General features: G+C 33.6%; 1 protein-coding gene and 1 long non-coding RNA gene across 2 annotated transcripts in view; one reads left to right on the plus strand and one right to left on the minus strand.

Annotated features, from left to right (window-relative positions):
- The window catches only part of Egfr (epidermal growth factor receptor), a 136081-nt gene that overhangs the window by 81869 nt on the left and 27309 nt on the right, over positions 1-26903 (minus strand). The window lies entirely within an intron of this gene.
- Positions 24454-26067, plus strand: LOC137000079 (uncharacterized). The gene is made up of 3 exons (XR_010890372.1): positions 24454-24538; positions 25010-25144; positions 25300-26067. It is a non-coding gene; the product is annotated as an uncharacterized lncRNA (long non-coding RNA).

Here is a 26903-nt window from a genome sequence, read left to right on the forward strand (position 1 = left end):
TCGTCCATTATTCCACGTCATTATACCGTGCTGTATTCCTTAAATTCGTAAATTCAATCATCGATAAACATTTTTGTGTGAACATACACGTTATCCTCTTATGAAAGAAAAGAATCAAACGAAAAAATAAAAATAGCTTTGAGAAGATTGCGGGAAGACGGGAGTAAAATGAGAATGAATAAAGAGAGAATCGGTGTCGACCAGCGATCAGCGCCGCATTCTGCCGTCATGTCGCATGCAAATATATTTCGAGGACTGTGGTCCCAAGTGGCAGGGCATTCCCGTCCTCGCCATTTTACTCCGGTGTTCCGCACGGCTTCTCTAGTCCACGCAGTAATTAATTTGAAAGGCTAACCGGCTTCCTTGTGTACTCTTCGTGGAGAAAACCGTCAGGGACCAGTCGCGACGACTATAGATTATTGATGTTCATCTTCGAAACGCTATGTCGAAAATTAATATTTATGAATTTGTAATAGTCGTGAGAATATTATTTTTTTATTAATGTGGGAAACATATCAATCATATTAATCATGCGGAAAACATATTACGATGTGTATCATTGCTTAATAAAAATTATATTGTAATATTTCTAAATAACTTTCTGCTATATTTAGAGCAATAAAATTTATCACAAACTTTTTGTTGATTTCTCATTATCGCGGTTCAGTAAAATACTGAATGTGTTTAAGATAATGACAATCGGTAATTAAACAGTAATGAACATGTTATAAACAAAATATGCTAACATAATTTACTGTGTGTTATGGATCTCAATTGTTCATTATTTTCATTGCTGTAAATATCTGCTACTCCGTTTTAATGGAGCAAAAATCGAAAGTCAAACATGCTGCATGAATAAATGCGGTTCAAATTGGCTGACCTCGGGCGATCTGGTAAACACAGGCAACCTGATCTGGTGATAAATGGTCGATTCAAATCGGCCATGTCCGAATAAACACCACGACCGTGCACACTGTTTACTATTTGCCGAAACTCGTGTCGCAAAAAACCTATTACGTTACACAGGAACGAGCAATTCGTCCTTTTTTCGACTTTTTCATGGTATTTTTTCCTTCTCGATTTGATAGTTCAATAAATATGTTAAAAACATAAATAAATTAGAAATTATTACACGTAAATAAATCGACATTTAATCGCGATAATAGTTTTATTGTTAATATTCTCCGTGAACTGCACATCGAGTAAATATGATGTCGGATGAGTCAGCTATTGTTGTCTTAAAAAGTATCGACTGGCCCTTACCGATGCTGGACCACCATCGATCTTTGAAGATCGAACGAAAGATCAAACTCGAAGAAACGACGCGGTAAAAGCCAATCTGGCACGAGACGTGATAGCGATTTTTTCGCAGACGTTTTTAGCACAATCGATTTTACCGAGAGATACGATTGATGTATCGAAGCGATGACCCGGCTAAAATCCATTAATAAATATGCAAAATGTTGTAATTAAAACGCCCGATCATTTAATCTCACCCATTTTTGCCGCTAGGTACATTTCGTTATGCGATCTAAAGATTAATTAAATTATACGTTGATGCATTATACATACGAAACACGTTACTCGATCTCTTTTTCTCGCTAATCTGCTTGAAAAGAAATGTTTAACACAAGTTATCTACTATCTGGAAAAATCTGTAAAATTTGGAACTCTCGAAGAATTTCTTTTGCTTAAAACAATCAGAGAATTTTATTGATACCTAAGAAATTTTTGTTAAAAATGTACCCCAAAGAATGTATGTAATGCCAGAGATTGATAACTAAGAATTGTTATGAAAGTCTGACTTTACCGAGGAATCTATCTTAATCATCGATGCAACACCGAGAATTTCTTTGCAAAAATAAAACGTCGACGTATATAATTATAAAAAGTCAGATGCCACAGAATAAACGCAATCAGAGAAAATATCAGGTTTTTGCCATCGCGTTTCCATCCCCAATCGCCTTAAGCGTGCACAAGCGATTAATGTTCGAGAGGTGTGTATAGGGGAGTGCATAAATAACGAGTCACCACACACACGTAATGCGGGATAGGCGGGTTACGTGACCTAGTAGCAGTATATCGATAGTCAGGGGACGTACAACGGATTACTTCATCGCATAATGCGACAGTTGTTTCTCCTCTCGCTGATCCGCGTCTAATGTAACAGCTTAACAATGGATCTAAGTGTGATTCGCGTGTATAAAGTTTTTTACACGGTGATGTGTTGCAAAACCATTAAAATTTCCGAAGCATGCAGGCGATGAGACTTCTTTCATTAAACAGAGAACAATTAAGTAAAAGAATTACATTTGTATAAAAAAACAAAAAGAAACAAAAAAGGCTACAAAGCAAAAAACGCGAACGTCGGCGCAAAAGATAATACAAATAAAAGTGGAATGAACAAGTTTTTTTTAAAAATACGTAAAGGAATAATGAATCGAGAAACTATCGCGGTTCGACGTCTTCGGGCTCTCTCCGCGGAAAGATTTAGTTCCGAGAACAACAATGGAGCCGGCTCACCCCGTATAGCAGCTGCGGCTCGTGAGCGTCTCGGAGCAGCCTTGGAGCCGCGGTTATGATGTTCTTGTTATTAATTTGTTTTGCGCGCTACCCGCAACACGTCGTGCGGAAACCAGTTTCTTAAGACGTATAGGATTACCGCGCGGTACGACCTGAAGAACCTACCGACAGCTTTCGGACGAGTAACGCTAACCACGGCGAAAGCTCGGACGGTTCTCGAGGCGGCTCGGAAATCTCTCGCTTATCCCTCTCAATCTGGAAACCAGTTTCGGATTTTGGGAGGGAAGTCCTGCCCACTAGGATTCTTAAAGTATAGAGATCCTCGAAAAGATTCCGTATCACAATTGAAGGGATCAGCGAACAAGTTGGAGGAATATCACGGTTACAATATTGCTATATCAGGACTGGTTTGGTCAATAATTCTCTAGTTCTCTGAGTAGAGTAAACAAGCTTTGTAATTGGAGTGCTTTTAACAAACAACGAATCAAAATACGTTTGTTTATTCTGAAAGTTGACTTTTCTTTTGTTTATGATTCGATAAAGACATTTTTGTCTTCTCATTCATTATACTGAAACTACATAAATATTTATAAGTGCGCAATATACATTCAAATATTCTGTGTACGATGAACATAAAATTGTTTTAAAATTGTTCAAATATATACAATAATATAAAACTAAATATCTATATGTAGGAGGGAGAGAGAGAGAGGAGAGAGAGTCCAGAGCAAAACATGTTTAATGCAATTGTTTGGTTGGCCAATTTGACTTATCGATGTCATCTATAAATCCGGAACATATTCTACTAAATTATAAAAACGTCCGTATCAAATGTGATCCCCGTGTAAAAAGACCGCATAAAGTGAGATTCCGTTGCAAAACCTGCCTAATGCTAAGCCTGCCTAATGTAAGTAATAAAACTCTGTATCGAAATTTTATACGCATTTAGCAGGTTTTGCATCGGAGTACCAATAAAATTTATTGCACAGATTTTTTAAATTTTAAACCTGTAATACTAGAATTAGTTCCGAGATTATCTGCAAATCGGTAATGCAGTAGAAAATAGTTCGTATAAATGGGTATGTAAATTTTCGTAAGAATGTGACGCATATCCTTCATATTCACCTGTCTTCCGAAACTTCTTTGAAAAGCAAAAATTCCTCCGAAAGAGACGTGAAAGAATACCATGTAAATCGGGTTTGAAGAAACGCCGTGTAAATCGCACAACGCGGACGCAACAAAACTAGAAAAAAATGTCGCTTACCTACGCTTCAGATTGCGCTTGGTTCCTTAAAATAATACCGACGTGATATTTTTTTCAAGCATTCAGCGGACCAGAACGAATTGACGAATGAGAGGCGTCTAAAGGGAGATATGGATAAAGTGAAACGCGCGTCCATAAATGCGGACAGTTTTTAAAGCCGGGATTCTCGGGCAATAATGCACGTGAAAAGAACGCGGAATAGATCGTTTGGTATACTCATACAATAGAATATAGAGCGTGTCGCGAGAGCGCAGGATGGATGTGCGCGGGGATATCCTCGAAAGAAATAGCTATCATCTGTGCCGGCCGCTGTGTTACCGTTATCTTTACTTATTCCACTTGCTCTTGACGACTGGGTTGACGAGAAGAAAAGAGGAGGCCTCAGACTACCAAGACTACGGGGAATATGAACGTAGCGGTAACAAATACGCGGTGCTGGAGAATCAAACATACGGCTGGAATTCCAATGAGAAGAGGAGTCGTAACCTTTGAAGTGAAAAAGTACATTTACGTTACACTGAGTTATATACACGTATAAAGTTATACACAAAATTGCGTAACAAACTGCAAATTTTTTGAGAGTGTCGTCTAACGTAATTTGTTTAAAACAAAAAATCCTTGGCGCAATATAAGAGAATTGATGGCCTAATCGTAAATCTGTCGTACGTTCGCTCGATCAATTTACGTGTAAGATATTTGAATAAGATTTTTTAATAGCTAACACTTTAAAATAATACAAATTGCGATATCTCGTAATGTGGTCGCTCGTATCTGTTAAATCACCTGCGATGATTTGAGCTAGTATTGTGCAATTAAACTTCTTTTCGCGCGCGCGAAAAACAATCAGAATCTCGAGTGATTGGCGCAAGTGCTAAGACACATGTCAAAGTGTGTCTCATGATATGTGTTTTCGCGACATTGCTGATCGATCGCTTATCTCAAACGTTCTCCGTCTTCGAAGCAGACTACTCGCGGCGATTATAAAGACAAGGCTTGGAACGTGCTCGTGCGCGCGCGCGCGCAAAAACCTTAAAAGGCTTAAAGACTACAAATCTGGACCGTGATGCACGAGGGAGCCGTGCCGGTCTTTAGCCATTATTTATGAATTTGGTGCGCCGAAAAAGGCTACGGCGCACCGTCGGATCGCGGCGAACCTCGCCGGCGAAGTGCGCTCTACGGATTTCAAGTCGATCCGCGAACCGGATAAAATATTTTATGGAGAACGAGCTTTAATGGTCCTTACGACGGAGCCCCTTCACGTCTGCGTTGATTTGTAGTCAACGTCGACGGCACGGGCCTTATCGATTGCCCTCGGAGACGCTAGTCCCCTCGACCGGACCTTGGCAGATCGCGATATCGCAACCCGCTTGTGGCGCGCGAGCGAGCGAATCGAAAGATTTCAGAGTTTCGTTTCTCTTCGAATTTCTCAATGCATCAGATCGTTTGTTAATCCGACAATTATCAAGAATTATAAAAAATTGTGAAATAATCGGTAAAATAATTATAAATTGAATATAATGGTGATTAATTGAGTGTAAAAAAATATTCTCTTTAATTTTAACATTACGTCATTTTTGCTTAAAAAAAATAAAATTAATGATGTTTAAGTTGAAAAATAATATAAAAATAGAAGTAGTATTTTAATTAAGAGCAAAAGAGTTTATTGACGCGAAAGCCGCTTAAATAAAACAAGATTAGAAACATCTCGCACATTCGTAAAGAAAACGCGACAGTCATTTATGAAAACATCCAGCACGCTTCCAGTGGAAGCTCCTCCCGTTTCTCGTTCCGAGATTACTCGATCGCGATAATACTTTATGGGACACTATGGGTTATATTGCGCCACTACGTTGCCACAGGATCTCGATTTAATTTAAGGTACACCGTAATGTTCCTCGCCTTTTCACGTGGGCGTTCGCGCGCGTGCTACGATCGGAGCTGATGTTCTGTTACACAGCTATAGACGTCATTATACTTTCGAGCTCATTTATCGCAAAAACCTGTGGTATTTCTCTCTCTCTCTCTCTCTCTCTCTCTCTCTCTCTTTCTCTCTTCAGTAAAATTTGGCTTGTGATATTAATGCTAATCGTTGCTGAGCGTCAAAGTGATTTTGTCTGAAACAAATCAACATGTAACTGGACCGACTTTCGAGAAGATTAGAATCTGAATTTTTTTTTTATCACGTGCTTCAATTTGGTAGTGTTTGTTAATATCACCTGTCGGTTCGATCAAAGAATACGATAATTACGATGATGTGGAAAGTTTGATTTAAGCGATTAAATCGTTATCCCTTACTTTTTATGCTTGCCTGCATATGTTAGAGATAAAATCACGATAGGATTGAAGATTCACTGTTACAAAATTTGATTGAATTTTGAAGCAATTTCTATACTTATATAGCAAATACATACATATATAGATAGCAAAACTATAAAACTAATTGCGGAAGTTAATTATAAAATAAACAGCATTGCATAAAACTCTCGTCGATGTATCTTCAACCATTTCCAAGCGAATAATGATATTGTTGATAAGTTCAATTAACGTTTGCAGAAATGTATGATGCACAATAGAAATTTTTATAATAAACCAGATTTCTTTCTAAAAATATATTTTAGAATAGAAATATTAATCCAGTTATCTGTTATATGAGATCTTATCGATAATAATCGATAAAATCTCATATGAAATGTGACGATTTTTATCGATAAGATCTCATATAAAAACTTATTAAATGTCTTATTGTTCTAAATATTTTAAGAGTATCGCAATTCACAATATTGCAACTACAAATTTGTGCTCGTAACAGAGAGTACATGAAGTGGCGATTAAACCTTCTTTATGATCATAATTCGCGTTCTTACAAATCATCGTGCACGAAGCCCATTAATTGCCACCCTACGATAACGTGTACTCCTGACTGTTAACGCTTTAACCCTCTCCATAAATACGCTTTCTTCTTTACGATCGAAGGAGCTGTTTACCATGAAACCGGCGAGGAACCTATCAATCGTGATCGAGTAGACCGCGGTGTGTGTGTGTGTGTGCGAAGCGATCCGTTTTTGCGGCGTTCTGCGACTAAGCTACTACCGGTCCATATTAATTACTTTCATAATTTAGATCGAGCACAAGTATTATACGCGGCAGTTGTTTCTCACCGCATCAGCCTCTGCGACTCGACAATAATCCATAACGATCCGTTCGTCGCTCGTGCTCGAATTAATAAATGATGTGATGGCCATTCACACAAAATGTGCTTAGAAAAAAAGTTTTTCGTAGTATCACGAGCAGACGCGATCACGCGATAAACAAATTTAAAGCAAAAGCGAAGCTGTTTATTTAAAAACTGGAAATTACTACTTAGTTAAAAGCAAAATAATTGTAAATAAATAAAATAAAAACATGTTTTTTCCTAAAATGAAGAATTTGAAAGTTATTTTCTGATAATAACGAGTCATGTATTCTTCTCTTTGGAATTAATAAATTTTTGAAATTTAGTCCAGCGTATTCGCTAGCGTAAATCTAACAGATACAGCGTAAATGTAATAGATATCTGGATCGGAATTAATTTTTCATTAACTTATTTATTCCGAAATATGCCGAAAACATGTTCAGAACTTAGCATGTATAATTTGTAAAGATACTTGAATAGGAAATAAAAAATATTTCAGCATTCCAAGCAAATTAAAATACATTGCATGTTTCTGCTCTTTTATAGTAATACTGCAGGTGATACTCGAAGGTTTCTTTGCACAATTACGACTTGATTTTGCGACTTTTTATGCACAGGCAACGAGACGATTTCAAATCTCGCAAGATTACGATTTCAAAGCTATCTTTAAGCAAGGCTGCCAAATATTAGCACAGCCGGTGCAGCTGCCGTTGGCGAATATACTAGCTTTCACTCCTTTGATTGGTTACAGTTTTATATCTACTGTTGCCTACCAAATAAAAAGAAAAACAGCTGATAATAACGCAACTTTTTTGTTCCATGAAGAAGTTGCATAAGTTCACTTAGAAAAATATCGTGTTGATTCACTGATATCGAGCGAAGATTAGATAAATTTCGTCTTATTTTTAACTTGTGTAATCTAGGTAAATAGTTCCTCTAATTTTTAAAGTATGAGCGTTTATATAAATTTCCATTATTTTTGAAATACATATTTACAATAAAATTGCAAGATTTTTCTACGAAGTTTCGTTACTTCAATACTTCGCAGAAACATAGCGTTTTAAGTATTCAATTTTATTTTTTCTGTTAAGACAAATTATCACAACATTTACTTTAAGTAAATATCTAAAATACCTAAATTTTAAACAATAATTGTTTCGCTGTAATTAGAAAACTGTTTTCTTTCAAGTTATACAGACCGTATAAATGGAACATTCTACTAATAACACAGTGCAATAATCCTTCTCTGCAACAAATCAATCATTCGCGGCTCACGACTGCTTGTAATTGTCATGTATCATTCATCATCGACGCTTGCAATTGGAACGATTCCGTTTGACGAAGAGAAACGATGGCAGCGCATCAGTCAAATCTGATCTGACGGAAACAATTTTCCAACGCAATAGCGCACAATTAGTCTAGTAGGGAGCTGCATGATATAAATAAGAATCACGATAGCCGTTAGAATTGTCATGCATATAAAATAATTTCAGAAAATCCATATAATAAAATGTGAAAATAATATTTTCTATTGAATTTAAAGACAATTCGTATGTTGTCAAAATTAAAATCAAGATTTAATTAGAAAGTTATTTAAACTAAATTAAAAATTTTAATTTGATTGTTACCAAAATATACTGTTATAGAAACAGTGATATACATTGTCAAATTTTCCTTTACAAAAATGCATCTTAAATTCTATAAAAAATATTGCTTATTACAACGTAAATTTTCCAGGGAACTTAATCTAAGAGATTTAGAAAGAACGCAATACCGTTGCGGGATGCTCATTTGCTGGCGAAATTGATTAGAGTTAAGAAGTCAGCGCCATCGGAGCGTCAATCAAAGTGGGCACACTTTTATCACCTCACTGAACCCACGCATTCGTTCTCTTCCTTATCTTCTGTTACGAACTATGCAGGCATCAAAATGTTGGGGAAAATTTCATGTTTTAACGAAACGTTATTATGTTTTTACGACTCAAACAACCACTTTTCGTCGAGATCTTCAAGAAAGATTACACCCACAACTTAAACTACATATAGAATTATGCAAACTCAACGATGTTTGTGGATGTAATAAATTGTTGATACTTGTTGCTATAAAATTTATATCTCCAATAAATGAATAATTAAGTCTTTCTTTTTTGTTATTACTGTGTTGTCTCCATCTTAATCATGTAGATTTTAAAGATGCATACTACAAACAGTAGTCAAATTTTTTCTTCAAGAAAATACGTTACAAATGTAGAAAATTGTATAATATACGTAAAATTTTAAAAATTAAAATTAAACTGAAGATATATAATATGTATACAATCAATATTTACACTTGTAAGATTTAAATTTTTCTGAATCTTTTTTTGAAGCATGAAACTTAGTTTTATAGATACGTAAAAAATTTCATATAAAAACTTACATTTTTATCAAAATTAATTAACGCTCGTATACAGAAACGCAAAGTAATTATAAGTATATGCAATCGTTTCATCGTTTCTTTGGAGTTGTAATTACTGTTTATTTACATGGTTGATTAGAGCTCGATTCGATAGCACGTATCTCAGAAATTGAGGTGGTTAATTATACGTAAAATTTCCAACAACAATATTGTAACGACAGATGAAGATTATTTCATACAATATTTATAAATTTATTATTATTCCTTAACTTATTTCTTTTGTTGTTCGAAATATAATTATAAAAATTCTTAAAATAAATTATAATTATAAATTAAATTTATGCACTAGTTATGTTTCTATGTATATAATTATCATAAAGATTCTTTAAAAGCCTCGAGAAACTTGTTTAAAAATAAAAGCAAAAAATGTACTTTAATTCAACAATATATACTATTTCGAATAATATATTAAAAATTTATATACTGCAGAACATATTCAATAAATTTGTAAAAAATGTTCATCTTCTATGTTATATTTATAAAATCGCATTGATACGCATAACGTTATGACGCACTACTAATATTACACGCTTTTACAACTTGATGACTCTTGATACGAGACGTAAATCTCTTAATCTTATCGTATTTTTTCAATTGCGTTATCGCTATTTATCGATACTATGACATACTACAACTATACTATAAAGTACTATAAAGATCAACAAGGCATGAGATTATTCATAGCGCAGGAAAATTTGTGTCAAAACGTTCCAGTTTTACGGATAAAGTGGGTTAAAGATATGACGCATCCAGAAATTTCTGCAGTAATATTCTGGTATCTTACATCATTCGCAAAGTAATGACTCGATGAGCAATTTTATTACCGGATGAATTTTTAATGGGATGATAAGAGATTGTCTGTACTTAAAAATCGATATTCTGTTAAATTATAATACAATAACACGCATCGACTTAAACAAATTATACTTATTAACAGATATTACTACTTGTATTACACAGGCAAGCTGCCAATATTTATAAAAGATATGCAAATAAAATTCATATGTATTCCATAGTATTATTACTTTTGTTATTTTTACTAAAATATGGTTGTTCAATCAAAAGAAGCAAATGTAGGGAATAAATACTTTTCTAAATAATTATTATACAAGAATATTAATTTTTCTTAATTAAGCAATGGAACTCTCCCTTCTGTCTGATAAAAAGAGTTATCATCGCAAAAATAAATGGAATGTTAATAAATATTAAGTATAGTCCGGATTCATTAAATGTGTACGTTTAGTTTCACTAAAATAATAATTTCTCCCGACTGGCATAATAAATGTTTTATGCGCGTCATTATTGGAATCTCCGATGCATGAAACGGGCATCCCTCGTCTTTTACCGCATTTTTCTGTGCAATTTATCATTTATTAAAAATAATTCGGCATATCGTTAAATTATGCCTACTCTTCTGACGCGTTTTTATAGTTGACAATTTAATTTGTCACCAGATTCAACCAGAATCTGGTAGATTCAACAATCTGTTTGGTTACGAGCTCGAATCAACCAGAATCTTGTTGTATTAATAGAAATTTTGGTGGATTCCAGAATCCGTCTGTTTCGTCCAAAATCAAACAGACGGTTTGTTGAATCAAACAGAACATTTTTCTCAAAAGGAAGAAAAAATAAACGATGGCCAAAGAGCTTTAAAGCTCAATGCATCGCGAGAATTGACGCATATATTCGTCCACGAATTAGAGAATCCGCGAAAAGGAAATTTTACGTGAATGATTAACAACTCCAATTCGTTCGCTTCTGCCTCCATTGGACGCGCGCCGTATACTTGCCCAACCATCGAGAGACCGCTTTCGAAAACCGGCCATTAGAGGCAATTAGGCATGCATCATAGGCCGCGGAGTTGGATGCCTTACACGGCCAGAAGTTATTGACTGTTGTAATGCTACACGCTGTCCCACTCCTTGTCGATGACAATTTTATAGGAAGTATCTCGCGTTTGTGTGTTTTCCCTTTTTCTTCTTCTTGTACTTCTTCTTCTTCTTCTTCTTCTTCTTGTCTTCCTCCTTTTATTCTCTCTCGTAGCGTCAGTGAACGTCCCATTAGGACGTATCGACGCTACGCGCTCGGCATTTAATGTCGTGCTCGAGTGCGACTCGAAGTGAAAGCTCGCGTGTAGTACCTTGCCTCGATTCGTTTTCCTGCGCTCGCTATTGCGAGATTCTGCTCCTCGTGATGCGGAAAGGAGGAGAGAAATGTTCATTCGGCAAAAATACGCTCGCGGAATTTTGTTTGCTCGAAGTACTCCGTTCCGCAGAACTTCGTGAATATTTACTTTGTTTGGTGCAATAAGAAGTATAGAAAATGTCGCGATTATTTTTTTTTACTAAAGCAAAGGCTTATTCTAATGATATTTCTATAGATTGTAATAATAGTATCCTTGTTAATAATAATTTCATTTAAAAATTATATACTTATAAAATTCATCATAAGATTTTTAATCAAACCATCCATTTTGAAAAAAATATCAATGAAAATTGATATGATTATTGTAGCTATTTGAGAAAGATTTAAAGAAAACTTGTGTTTATGCTCTTTTCTTAGTATCATTGAATAATTTTATCAAATTAAACTCAGACTTTTGTATAAATTTGCCTTATCTTTGCATGACGCAAATTCCGGTGGACGCATGCAAGAGAATCGCTCTTTTTCATAATAAATTACTTTAAATTATCTTCCATAATTACGCAATTTCGTCTCTTTTCATAGAAAGGAAGCAAGTAACCTTGAACGAAGCATCGAGAGCTTCACCGCACTTTCACCCGTTCTCCAACTGTTTTCCATCCGGTACCAAAATGCAATGCTAGACCGACAAGATATATGAATCTCTCAGAAATTTCACATATCTTTTAAAAGTTCAAGAGATCTAGTCATTTCTCAATTCTGTCACATCGGTTTGCTAATATTGTAATGTTAAATGACATCATCTCATTCTATAGATAATGTTAAATTCTATTAAAAGAGTATCCAGAATTCACATATATGAATTATTATGCAATTTCGACACGATCGTACAAATGTAATTGTTCTAATTCAACGATATTCCTCGTTTCTACAATATTGCGATGTTTAAATTAATTTTTTAACTTCAGAATTTTATCATTTTCAAGAAGATACATATAAATGCTTTATTTTTTATAGCTTAGATATGTCGAGAAGTTTAAAAAGATAAACAGTTCATATAAATTTACATAATAAATAGAGTTACACAAAAATAATGTTGAAAACAGTTGAAGATACAGGTAAAAGGTGTATATTATTCAAAAGATTATTGAAAAATAAATATTCTTTCAGAGGAACATTGTCTAACAACTTCGTCATTATAAAGCAATGGTAGATCCTAGTAACGGGTCTCTCTCTCTCTCTCTCTCTCTCTCTCTCTCTCTCTTTCTCTTTCTCTCTTTTCTCTCGTAGAATGCGGATTACAAGGCAAGTTTTGCTCTCCGTCCGATAGGTGATGCTGGACATGGAGCTCTATCCTTACGAAGGCCGTCGACCTCGCGTATACAGACGCGTACGACGTACTCAACATATGTGTGTATATACATACTTAACATACAGAAATACATACGAACACGTGCATGTGTAAGGAGCGGAGAGATTCTTCTTTCTCTTCTCCTCACACACTCTTGACTCTCAACGTAGATGTTAGAAGTCTGTTATACTCTCCCTTTCCCTCTCAAAATTCTTGAAATCTTCGGAAGATCAATATATTTTTTATTTGATTTAATTTATTTTGCAAGTGCCAATTCCTAATAATTGTATTTAAAGTTTTCTCAATTTGCCAGTCAACTTGTAATTTTTATTTGCTTCTAATAATATTAAAATGCTGCTTGCTTTGTTAGAGAGATCGAAATTAGATCAGAAAGATTATGTCTTAGCTCTATTAATTAAGTTTGAAAATAATTGTTGAATAAAATCATATTCATTAAAATTTACATACAAATGCATACAAATGCATGCGTATAAACTTTAATATGTAATATTACAACCATTTAGCCTACGGCATTTTCCATCTTACAGGTTCCACTTCAATATTTACCTGACCGAGACCAACTTTAAGCTAAAGGCAAACTGACCGGCTCTCTGTTAATGTGCTTAGACGTCGAGTGTCCGTTCATGGACAGACATTCTACAAGAAGACGCTCCACTCGCTAACTAAAGTAAGGATTACCGAGCCTTCCTCTTCTCTTCAAAAATTTATTAAATATTTGACGAGCGTTCAGGATCGAGGAATATACTTAAGCGACATGCAGAGCACAGGAATTGTCGTGGTAAAAAAGTCGTAAAATATTCCGGTTTTTTTCATCGTGTTTCTTTAGTAAAAATAAATGGTTTAAGCAACCATTATTAGCATTTAGTAATAAATTCAAAAATAGCTGAAATTTATTAATTTATTAAAAAATGTAATTTATCAATTAAATCTCATGTTTTTTTCTCATAAATAATAAAGTAATAATAAAGTTATTGACGAGACATTCAAAATTCAACAAAGTCGCGATAACTTATAAATGTTCACTTCAAGTAAATTTGTAATAATTATTAAATTTATTATTTGACATAAAAAGTTGTGTCATTCTGTAACTGTTGTTTTGGACTGTACATATTCAAGCGCGACGAAAGAATTAAATGTTATACATTATTACATGCAAGATATATGTAACTAGATTCTTTTTTCCCGAAAACAACTCGCTTTCTCCGCATGCCGCTGATCATAGTTGCCTTAAACACTTTATGAAATATCGTGTATTATTGGACACGCATAATAAAGCGAACATTTCCGTCGCCTACTTTTTTTACGAAACCAAATGATTTTAATTGCTAGATTACGTCAGAGCACCCGGAAAATGGGCTAACGTTTCTAACGAACTCATGCGTGAAAAGTAAAATTACGTGGAGGCGTTTAACACTTGGTTAGGGTTCATTTCATAGCTTTGTATAGCTTGATATTCATTACTATTGTGGTTAATTTCAAGCAAAAGTACAAATTATAGATTGCCTCCACACGAATACGATTGCGTCTACCAATTATATAATGCAATCAAAAGATTACCGGATGTTCCATTATAAAAATCTGGAAATATCTATAAAAAGCTTACAATATTTCATTTTACACCACCGCAATTTTTTAATTAATTTAATTTTATATGCTGAATATATTATATTATGTTATTAATATAATAAATATACGCGCAGAGTGTTTTGCAAGATGTTTGTCAGTTTGTCTTTCAACGATACTTAACAAATGTAAATTTTAAATTATGTGAGAATAAAATAAAATAAATGTTTAAAAATATTAAAAATTAATAACTTTAAAATATATAATAAAATTTAAAAAATATTTAAAATGTTGTAGTTATTAAAAACATCTATATTTAAAGTATAAAAATTTAAAGTAAATATTTAAAAGTATAAAAATAATTAAAAAATTAAACAATTTTCGGCAATGATGCTAAAACTCAATCTTTCAAATAAATTTTAATGTGACAGAAACCTGAACTAACACGACACTTTGTGAGTAAAACTGTGTCGGTATAGCAACTTTCATTCTACCGATTACTGATAGAAGGGACCAAGATCTTGCTTCAGTCGTTTTACCAACTGTTCATGAATCTGTATCGGTAGATTTAAGAATGATCCATAACTGTTTTACCGACTTATAAGATCATAACACTTGTAAAGAATGATAATGATTTAGAAATGAGTGAAAGCGAGAGTGTATTTACGCATCGTATAGTTAGGTCGATTTCTATTGTTTCTTGTAAAATTAATCTTATATGTACATATTTTATTTTTCATATTGAGTTACGATTACTTTCTTTCAAAAAAGCAAATAAATCGGTTTTAATAACCCAATATTTTTATCTAGCATTTCTATGATGAAATAGCGAGATAAATTTATAAATATTAACAAAATTTAAGAGTTATTTCGATAAACCAGTTTTAGTTTTTATTTTAAAACTGTTTCTTAAACACACAAAAATATACATTCTTCAAAAATTTCTTTGATTTTTTTCGTATTTCACCTAATTTCAAGAAGTAAATAATATTTTTCTTAATTTTTACATATTGAAACATGCAAATGAGATATCTTTTCCCTAATCACACAGCGCACGCTTTCCTTCGCACACATTGTTCATTAAATATCACTGTATATTAATATTGCGTTTAATCGCAGCGTGAAACTAATTGTTGCTTGTAAATCACTCGTGTGCATACAAGAGTCGCCACGGGTTCCGTGTCTTACGTTTATGCGAGCGAAGGTAGGGCGTCACGGATGGGAGCGCCCGTGTAGAAGGAAGCAAGACGACGGGCTTATACGGCACCAGGTTTCAAAGCCGTTTCGGTCGTCATGCGAGGACACAAGAAAAACATGGCGACCTCATTGTCTTAGGCTCGTAACGCGATCATCATGTCGTTCGTAAATAAGATACACAAAGGCAAGTAAAATTGCTATTGTTGGTTGTCTGTCAAAAATAAAATGTGCGACATTTACTTTGCCAAATTACAAAGGGGTTTCTTTGATTCCCGAATCAACTATAAATGTCTCTTCACCTACTTGTCCTTTTTCCGTACAATATAAATAATGTGATCCATTGAATTTACTATAATTTATTAATATCACATATGTCTACTTCGATTATTATATCTTCTAAAATTGATTAAATGCGAGGCTGATTTGAGCAGATCAAAAAAGTTGCGTTGCTTGTGCAGTAAAATCTTATTGCTGCATAAATCCTTGAACTAAAAATTGAAATCTGCAAATTCGGTATTATGCAAATTTATTGCTAGCAATCCGGTAGAAATTTTATGATCGAAAAATCTCCTACAATTCAATTAAACCTTAATAAAAAAATAAATGCGTGAATTCATTAAGAGACAGAAAGACAACCACTTAATTAACACCTTAAAGCACGACCTTATTGTTACGCAACGACGTGCAAATATCGTGCACCGCAGTAATACCTGACAATTATAGTGTGTACAGAAAAATATACATATGCAGAACGCGAAACTATTATACGTTCATGCGGTCGTCCGATAAATCTTAATGAAATTTTCGGTGCAGCGAACCCAAACGACGTGTGTATTCTTTTGACGCTTGTAGTTGGTACAATAATGATACACGTGGAGAATCTTAGTCACTTTAGGTCTCACAAACCTCAATAGAAGACTCTTTTCCACGGCGCAAACGGGGAGCCGTTTCTCTGCTTATTTCCACGTCGTAGTCGGCTTGTTTCATTCGCGACCCCGCTTTCGAGAGCGAGCCTCGTTCTCGCCATTGTTCCAACAAATTATGCATATTAATTCCCTGTTTCTTGTCGTGCATCTGTGCGAGCTCGCGCAGAAGTGCGAAGCGTTCTCAAGATCGACCCATATGCCCTCCTCCTCCCCTACGACGTATGATAAACCGTTAAATCTAGTTCGTTTCGAGTTTGTCGAAATAACAGTCGAAATAACGGTAAGTTTTACGCGAAATTAATTTTTATAAATTTATATCATTTTATTACAATATTTAATTATCTATCTATAAATATTAATTAAAATCTAGAAATATTAATTTAAAACTATAAAAGATGCGTTTAAAAATTTTTTTTAATTTAAAAAAATGTGTGTCAATAATCCGCAAAATGGGTAATAAACAATATATACGCGCCTTGGGCAAGTTTTATACTTCGCAGTACGCTATCTGTGCCGCTTCATTCGCTACGGAAGATGACATTCCGCCGGATGATGATATCATCATTGTAATTATGTTGATACTTAATGATATAAACAGAATGTCGAGAACATGGGAAAACGTTAAGAAATCAAAGCAATAACCCGGAGCACCAAATGAGATCGATACTTAAAATGTCATTAAATCGAAACATCCGACCGTATATTTATACGATATACACTGCATATTTCCTTCAATTATAAACCAAAGAGGGTTGTTCTCATTCGCGATAATGAGAGCTCTGCTTAAAGGAAAGAACGGTATATTTAAAATCGTCGTGACTGATATACATAATACGGAGATAATGATCAAGCTAAAATGGATCCATTTACCTCCAAGATCAAAATAAAAAAAATGAAATTTAAATATTAAAAATTTTTTTAGCGAAAAATGATCTGAAATTGCACATTCAAAGTTGCAAGCACTAAAAAAAACGTTATAAGCGCTATATTTATTTAAAAAACATAAAGATATATAAAAAATAATTTAAAAAAAATTAAATAAAAATATAAAATCTTAATGTACTTTAATATAATATATGTAATATAAATATGTGATTTAATTCAACATCTATTTTATCTATTATATTAAACATCGTCTCATCATATTCTCGATAATTAGACATCCACTTTGTACAAATTTGTTCGTCAAATAGATTTTTATCAATTTATATAAGTTGTGTTCGGCGCTTACAACGGTTTTTAAAGTCACCTGCATGTCTTAAAAATGTTCAACGACCGGTTTAAGAAGACGATATCATGCATTTACATCTTTACGTCTTCTCTCCTTCTAACAGCGTATTACCTCCTCTTTCGCACGACCAAATCTGCTCATCAACGAATTCGGCGACCATCTGCTCACTTCATACAGGTTGTGCGCCCTTGAAAGTGGGCGTGATACTTTTTCATTTTTCTTTGCCGAAAAATATTGCTGATGGGGTTCACGAGAAACATCCCTCTGAAGAATATATCAGGTGACATTTTCTTCCCAAGCGACACGTCGATGAGCAGATGAGCGTCATCGGAAACAGGATGCACTCGAGCAGCCCTCTTCACTCTGAACAATCTTTTTTTTCCGTGTCCTCTTTCCCGATCGGAAGTGATGATAAGATTTCCGCTCGCGTGCGATCTGGATTGTCATTAAACGAAGCTGTAATCGAGCGATGCGCTACCGCTCGGCATATTGAGAAATCGATGTGTTGCATGACACGGAAGAATGATTCGCGGCGGAAATCTTGAACGCGATAAAACTTGAAGTCCATGTTAAAGTACGTTGTCTAGTTGCGTCGTTTAATATCTTTTGTTGCGTGCGATAGCGATTTTACAACAGCTGAAGATGTTATTATAAACGGTAATAAAATGCCATGATTAATTGATCTGTGATAATTATGCGTGGAAACAGTAATTTCACGCCAGATGTGAGAAGGAACTTTGGTAAATAATGCTTCAATGGTAACGAATGCTTTGGATGCATTATTTCATGGGTAAATTTGCACGCACTTATAAAATTTTTCCCGCGCGCTATTTTATGAGAATAAAAACTGGATAAATCGTTCAAAATTAAGCAATTAATACTTTCTATAAAGCAATCATTCGAAAGTAACATTTTTATCTACATACATATAATTTATAAGATATCTCACAACCTTTGTTTTATGTTATTGCGACTTAGAGCATAAAAATTATGTATTATATAAATTGACAATTTGTATATTTTTTTGATACTGCATTAATATAAACTATTAAAATATTTTACAATTCTAATCAGTAAAAAAGGTAAATTTAAATCAACGGGAAACAAAATTGAAAATTTTTAATTAAAATTTGATGAAAAATTCATTATTCGAGTAACAAAGGTCGTAAATTAATGTTTATTAATGATAGGATTTACACGTGCCAATAAACGCCTCATATTTTTCAGCTGTTGTAATTCTTGTCCAATATTGGCAATCTTTCTATCGCGATCGATTAATCACTATGTTGAGTATGATCGTGCGTTATGCGCATCGCGAATAAACATCTTTTATTTTTCAAATAGCATGACCAACTTTATTTTTAGATTACTCTGTTTATTCTGCATTATAAATGACAGCGATATTGAATCTAAAAAATATTGAACTGAAATTAATATAATTTTTGAGCATAAGGGGTTTACTTTTTCAAGTTTTACGGAAATTTAATATATAATTAAATTTATTAATTTTGTATTAATTTAATTTAATTTTGTCTTATTAAAATATTTCTATTGCCAGCGATCAAAATTATAAATATTTAATATTAGTATTCCAAGAACGTTTTGTTCGACGAATGCATCAAACGGAAATCATTTAATCACGCTAGCAAAAAAATATGCACGAGTATTTCGTTTATGCTTCTGCAGAAATCGAATTACGCAATGTTTGCGATTATTCAAAAGACTTGAATTCACAAGAGACACTTGATGCCTTTTGCACAGTGCAGCGACTGTGAATTCCTTACGCTTGCTTATACAGCTTTTATCGGCGTATCCTGCCATTCCGATAAAACGTGATGGGATTTGCAAAGTGAATTTTCTTGTTTTCCAATTTTGCTGACTGCTCTTGCAATATGAGAAGCGTGCTAATATTTCAAACACAATAAAAGTTCTAACACGCGCTATAAAATTTACTTCCACAATCAAGATTTAACTTTCAAGTATAAAATTTAACGCATTAAATGTAATGTATGTTTAATTTATAATATTAAAAATTATATAAGTATATATAGTTACTTAAAGACATAAATGGAAAAAGAAGTTTCAGTTAACTATAAAAAATGGAGAATAAGAGTATCTCGAAGAAATTAATCGAAAGACGCCTAATGTTTAACATATGCTTCTGTTTTCATCCTTTTCACCGCGTTTTCGCTATGCCGCCACATAACGTCTTCCTTTATGTAGCATCTGGCTTGAATTACGTTTTGCGCGGATCATGCTTTTTGTGTGCTCGTATCGAGCTGCGATTTTCTTCTATCATCACAGACGTAATTCGTTAAAGCACCGGGAGCTTACGTTACCTCTCGTAACACTGCTCGTAAATGATTAAGGACAAACCATAAAGTTCTACTCTAGTGAGATCATTGGACCCAACCGAGTAATTACTAATCAAGCGCGTGTTCGGTGACTCAAGCTGGTTAATGTACAATCTCGAGACATGACCACAGAGCACAACTGATATGATTCTAACATGTGGTTCATCATGATACAAATTTAGCGTACTGTAATCTACTGAATAAGAGATTAGAGTCTTACACGAGGACAATAAATGCCTGAGCAAATTCTGAATTATTGTTACTCGTAAGAAATATATGCCAGATATTAATAGAACTGTGTAACGCAGCATAGTTTACAATATGTTTCTGTAATGGACAGAAGAATAGAAAGCTCCCTCTCTTTTAAATTTAATTTAAATTTTGTAATAAATCTTCCATTCATCTTGAAATACTAAAATTATTATTTGAAATTTATGGGACAAAGAAAACATTATATTTAGATATAAATTATTGATCTGAATGCAAGCAATTACATTTCTATGTAAATTTATACTGTGTGTAGAAAGAGAAACGAAAAATATAAATTCCGTAGTTTGCAAGATAAGAAATATCGACGAGTACTAGTAACGATAACGGAATAATTTATATGCATCTTTTAGCTTACTCTTTATCGCATAGCTGTAAGATTCGGAATAAGACTGCGAGAAAGCGAAACTGATACTTTCGGAATGTCAACGCCAATTAAGTCTTCAATAGATCCTACAACAGGTTCAGCTTAAAGGATTTAAAACTTTGAGGTCCTAAAACTGTCGAAAAATTTTCAATAGAAAAAGTTGATCAATCGTAGCGCACAGGTTTGAGCGTGGTGCGAGAGCTCCCACCGAATCTTTAGAATTCTTTGTCGGCGCACGGGGAACCCAATAAGACGGAAGGCTATCCAGTCGGCTTTGTAGGCCACAGAGGAAGACTAAAGATGGCAAGGCGGGCAAAGACGGGGATAAAGAGAACTCGCAGATAATGCGAGTTGTAACGCGAGCTGACGTGAGAGCGTCTTTCCGAAAAAGAATACCAGCGGAACAGGATGATCGAGAGGTGTTCGTTCGATTTTCGCGAATTGTTGTTGTACTCGCGGTTGTGCGATCGATTTACTTACTTGCGATTATCCTAAAATGACCAAAAATGCTCACCTGAAACAAAAAAATAATTTATATGTTAGTTATAATAATAAATAAAATATAGTCGAATCTCGCTTATTTTAAAAAAATTAATAACACGAAGCACATTAAATAAAAGATAAACTATCGTTATAACGGATTTATATACGCGAAGATTATAGCGGTCTTATATGAGAAGTGAAGAACTCTTATGAGTTTTCACGTGACGTAAATTAAAAAGCAAGGCTATGAATTAATGGTCGACGTCGAAAAGGAATTAAGAGAAAAATACAGAACAGAATGCGTTAATTTACGGCGCATTTGCATGAGCCTTTTATTCGTATTCGAAATCACAGTGCGCAGAATAATTGTAGCCATTAAATTATTACAGAGAGAATGTAGCATTAGTAATGTGACCGGGATGACGACCCTTGCATTTATGCTAATTGTGCAGGATTGAGAACGGAGAACGGAGAACGCACCGAGCATAAATTCGATTGCGTGGTCTTCGATTGATTTAAGTAATCTTGTAAAATATATACATTTCGAAGTTTCAACGCGTTCCGATGCCAGACACCTGACGAGTATCTACGTCCGCCTTTTAAAAGCTTGCTAGCACACAAATCACACAGTGCAAACACCATGTTTCTAATCCTTGACTGCACTCGCGGAAGGAATTATAAGATCGTTAGTTGGATAGTGGAAATTGCGAACAACGTTCAAAAGATCGACAGATTTGATGTCTCACTGGCTTGTTACTGGCACAAGTACAAGGTGATACAATAGTAGAAAGCAAAATTCTATGAAATCAGTGTAATTTTAATGACTGGAAATTGCAATGCTTTAGACGCGATTAAGAAAATCTTCATATTTATTTATTATAATAAAAACACAATAATTGATTAAGTAATTATCGCATTTTTTATCAAGAAAACTTAATGAATATTATATCCCTATTTGAATTTTTGTATATTAGCAATGAAATAATAATAAAGAAATATATATACAATAAAGCTATATAAGAAATTTTTCACATAATTTTTATCGTGCTAAATGAAAATTGATCACTTAATTATATCTTACATCATTAGTTTAATGATGTAAGAAGGAATGAAAAATTAATAAGCCTTAATTAGCCAAGGCTATCGATAGCCGTTGAAGTCTATCGGAATGTATATTGGAATGCATTTGCTGAACCATTCACTATTGCACAGTATTGAATTTTAAAATTTATCAGATTAAATATAAAAAATTCACACAGTACGACAAAATATTGAACAAAAATAATCACGTTGTATCAAATTCAAAAAAAAGGATTACTTTTCTAAAATAAATTTTTTATTATCTAACTTCAATGTAATTCTACTAATTGTCTAAAAATAATTTAAAGTTTAAAAGAAATCTTTATCTAATGACTGCTATAATATTATATGCTTGAGACATAAAATAGATATGTTAACATACTAAAATATTAACACGATTTTTCGTAATTTTAATTAATAGAGCAATAATGATATACATAATAAATACATAAAATGTTAAAGAAGAGAAAGTGTGTTATATTCTTACATATGTAAGAAACTAATTCTAAAAAAATTGCACTATGCTTGAATAAAACGAAGGCTTTTAAAGCATTTTCCATTAAAAAACGAGCCGTACAAATTGATTAAATATCTGCTACATCGTGCGGTTCATTAGTTGAGATAATTTTGCTGGAATACATCTATGTCGGCGATCTACGATTTGCTTTGAACGCGATTTCCGATCTAGTCGGGCGGAAACTGGTCAAAGAAAGCCGCAGCATATGAATGCATGCGCGAATTCACATCAGATGTTAAAAAATAAAAGTAGAATATGTATGAATAAACGTTGCGAGTAGATATAACATATAAGACGGTTGTGAATATATCGCAACTGAGGATGTCGTTATGTAAAATTTGGTGTAAGGAACTGTCTTGTAAATCTCCTTTTTGCGTGGCAAAAAGAGTGCCTAATGGTGTCTCATAACGGAATTTAATGATTGTTCCATAAAAAAACGCAAATTCTCAAATTTTTACCGTAGTCTATTCATAATAACGTCGAAAATTTTTTATAACGCTAAATGAATTAAAAGAAGAAATTAAATTTTAAAAAAATCCGTTTTTATAATTATCATTATATAATGTCAGTGTAGCAACAACAATTAAATTTACGAATTGATTTAATGTATTCTTTAGATAGTTAAAAGTCGATCAACGATTTCCGTTTCTAGAGTGCATTCACTAGATGAAACCTAAACTTCACTTAGTCTCGCCGTAATCAATTTCAAAGCATAATTAAATGCGATTTTACGATGAGAAAATACAGGTAACAGAGAATCGTAAACGAACTGTTTCCGCATATTGCACATATATTTTGCACGGCTCGCAGAATTCGCATTAATTATACGAATGTCAATAGTTGTTGTAAAGAATTAATTAAAAATGTTTTAAGAAAAATTGAAAGAAAACCGAGAATTATTTATAATCTAAGTTATACATTTTTTAACTCAGTTATACATTTAAATTCAGAATTAATATTTTTGCAATTGTGACATAATAAATTGTGTAAGAGATTTTGCATTCGTTAGATTCTCTGAACAAGTCGAAGTTCTTTGTGCGAATGCGCAATTGTCTCGATGCGAGGTCGACACTATCATAGTAGAGACAATCATTATGCACGCGTGATGCACAATGCTCAGATTGTGCGCCGACAATTAAAAATCACGGACGATAACTATATACAGTTTTGCTTCGTTAACATGAAAGGCTCATATTTTAAGTAATCATAATATGATCAATTATAGGGGATTTACTTGTAACTAATCACCGATAATTTTCAATAATTTGACTTTTGTGTTTCAAAAATTATTCTATTAGAATATATATTTCTGATATCTCGCCACAAATTATTGCAATATTATAAAATACATAGTTTAAATTATCACAAGAAGCGAAAAAAAAGGGAAACAAAAGGCTTGCCAAATATTTGATAGTGCATTTGAAATGCGCATCCAAAATAATTGTACAGACGGAATATAATAGTGCCGCCTCTCTTAGTTTATCGAGGCATCTACGTGAGCTCTACACAAGGAAGGATTTCAAACATCTGCATCCTGTAGGAGACTGCAAATGATCTGAGAACCGCCTTAAAGACTTTCACTTCGATTCTGCTCTAAGTGGAGCGGACGTGGCAAGTGGTTTCGTGAGTATAGTATTGGCGAATCCCCATATTGGCAATATACTGTTAAAGTTGAAATGTTTCCTGTGAAACGCGTCAAATGTATATACACATTCGATCATGGCAAGCAAGATATCGAGTCACGTCAGATTTGCTTCACGTGCGCGATTATTTTTCGAATTTGAACTTTGAAATTTACGCGAAAGGTTGACGTTGATGAGGCTAAGTTGTCCTTCTAATTAATTATAATTGTTAATAATAAAGAACATTTAAATATGTACAATTCTACATCTTTACAGTACGACTTGACATAAAATGTTATATAACTTTAAATTTTAACACTATAAGAGAATAGTATAATTATATATAACGGGAAAATTTGTTATCGAAGTATAATTCACGATAGAAGATTCTCTAAACGAAATACCGAAGCGAGATTTATAAATCTCTCTAAAGTTGTAGTCGTGGTTAACCGGTTAGTTTACATGTGTACAGGTTACTCGGTGCGTGGGCGAGCAGGAATGAGCGGTGGTGTGCGAAAAGAGCCAAAAAACATAAAGTCGCAGTAGAAGATGTCTGTCGCCGAACATTAACTCGCTAGAAATCACGGGAAATAATTTGGTTATAAAGGTAATTGTTTTTCTTGCAACATATCTTTTTTTTTTAACGCACAATCATACTAAAGCTTATTTTAACGTGAAAATTATTTGATGTATGAATGTGAATAATTCCATATTTATTGGTAGCTGTAGCATTAAAATAACTGCCATTTCTGCTCATTTTAGATTTGATGTCTACGATTATATGGAAAGTATGTAATTTTTGAGAACGCTATATCCTTATAAATATTACATCAAAAAATTCACAGTTAACAACAAATGAAACATGCAACAAGTAAAAGGCGCCATAAAGATGCTTCATTCAGAAGAACACAGAAACGGCAAATGCAGATTAGTTTCTCGAAATTCTCCTCGGGCATGTTGCCATGAAATCGCATTTGTATCAGAACGTGATAACTATCCTGTACTCGAATAGTGGCGTGTTCCCAATCGCGCCTGAGAATACTAAGCACTTCGCATTAAGTATTCTTGACTGAATGCTGAACATTCGTGCGTGTTTCGTCAGTTGTACGTATCTTTTCGAGGAAAACGAATTATTTACCAGTTGTTTGTCACACAATTTCTTTTATAAATATATATCTCTCCTGCACACGCAGAGACATATATATATATATATATATATATATATATACACACACACACAGGCGCGTGCATTGAATTGCATGCATTATCTCTTTTCTTAAAGATGACGTTATAGTGCAGAAAATAGTAAACATTTCAAGATGATTTGCACTGATGCAACTTTTATTTCGGGATTAAAGATTTACGAAGCACAGATTTGTTTTTCTTGCAACAACGCAGGAAGAATATTGAATCCATATGTTCTGCTCTATGACAAAAAATAATAATCCATATAACCATTGAAATACGTGGTTCTTATTATGCGAGCATAACAGATAGATTATGTATATAAGAAATATTTTGGTATCCATCTCTGGTAAAGATGTGTTTCTTATATTTTGAACTTAATGTTTAATTCCAAATTTAAACAATTATCTGTAAATGTACGTTTTAATAATCTTTGATTTAACAATCTTGTTTGATTCTAGTAATCTTTTGTATCGTTACAAACAACGTAGTACACATCTGTTCTCATCAAAATTAATAATCTCTTTGTAATCAAGTAACGTGAAGAGTAATCACGCAATATTTTTCACACACTGAATGGTCATTTAATATTTTCGCAGATTATTAACTATAACTACCACATTACTAATTATTCGATAACAGTTGTATTGGAAAACAAGTATAGATAAAGTCGTTACAAAGAAGGAAACGCAGCATTCTTTGAGCTACGAGCATCGTGCTTCCAATCTGAATGAAGTGCTCAGTGAGAAAATGTTGAAGGACACGATGGTCATAAGAGGAGAATCTTACGGAATATCATTGCGGAAAAGAACGTTTTTATCTTCTCTCATTTGTCTGTACAGTGTATGTAATCTGTGCCACGCGTCTTGTATCATCAATGGGGAACAATTAATAGTGAGAAAATCCAGCAAGAATTACTCGCCCATCCGATTGTAATAAATTTTCTGCCTATACAGAAGGGGAGTTGCGTCATTCTTAGAAAATTTCGACAAATGTTTTGTAAATATCTAGACATGTGCATGTGATTCAGTACATTATTATAAATGGTGATCTCATTATTTTGTTGCAATTATACAGGTGTTCAGAGAGTGTTTTTAATTAACCGCTGAAATCCAAACTAAGAAAAATAATTTGTTTTAAAATAATGACATTAATGAATGTGTAATCAGAATTGTACAAAA

Source organism: Linepithema humile, chromosome 5 (assembly GCF_040581485.1).
Source record: "Linepithema humile isolate Giens D197 chromosome 5, Lhum_UNIL_v1.0, whole genome shotgun sequence".
NCBI classification, from domain to species: Eukaryota; Metazoa; Arthropoda; class Insecta; order Hymenoptera; family Formicidae; genus Linepithema; species Linepithema humile.